Raw genomic sequence first — 612 nt, forward strand, 5'->3', positions numbered from 1 at the left:
AGCTAGATCGTAATGATAGTTAGGCTTCCTCGTCTGGCGAATATGGAGCATTCTGGTGCGTCAAAGTTCCCGTATGTACGATATGACCGGCCGGGTAGTAACACCGGCACACGCAATATGGTTACGTTTACTTGTATTCTCGATTTGTGCAACATCTTCTTGGAGATTGCAACCTATCTATGTTTCGATCAGTATGTTTAGCTCTCATTCCGCAGGCTTTAAATGGATGACAGTAATTTTAAAGGTGCGAAAAAACGATATAATATAAGGAAACCCAGTCTGCCCTTGCCATGGGATGAGTAACGTTGCGGGCCGGACGCGTCGACCAATCAGAGAGCAGCTACACATACGGGGACTTTGGGATCCTCTCTCTCTCTACGGATCGAAGGAAACCCTTAACGTTTGCCAGGAATAAAATGAAAACCTATGAATCTCCTTTTCGGAAATAAAGTAACGGCGATTTTTTTTCGAACTAAATCCGAAAGTAGTTAGAGGTAAAGGTCTCTCCCTCTCTCGGAAATTATGAAGAGGATTTCGTATACAAGCGAGAGATTCAGTCAGAGTAACAAATGAGTAACGATAAAGAACAGGATTCGATCACAAACGAGTGAA

Source organism: Penaeus monodon, chromosome 31 (assembly GCF_015228065.2).
Source record: "Penaeus monodon isolate SGIC_2016 chromosome 31, NSTDA_Pmon_1, whole genome shotgun sequence".
Classification (NCBI taxonomy): domain Eukaryota; kingdom Metazoa; phylum Arthropoda; class Malacostraca; order Decapoda; family Penaeidae; genus Penaeus; species Penaeus monodon.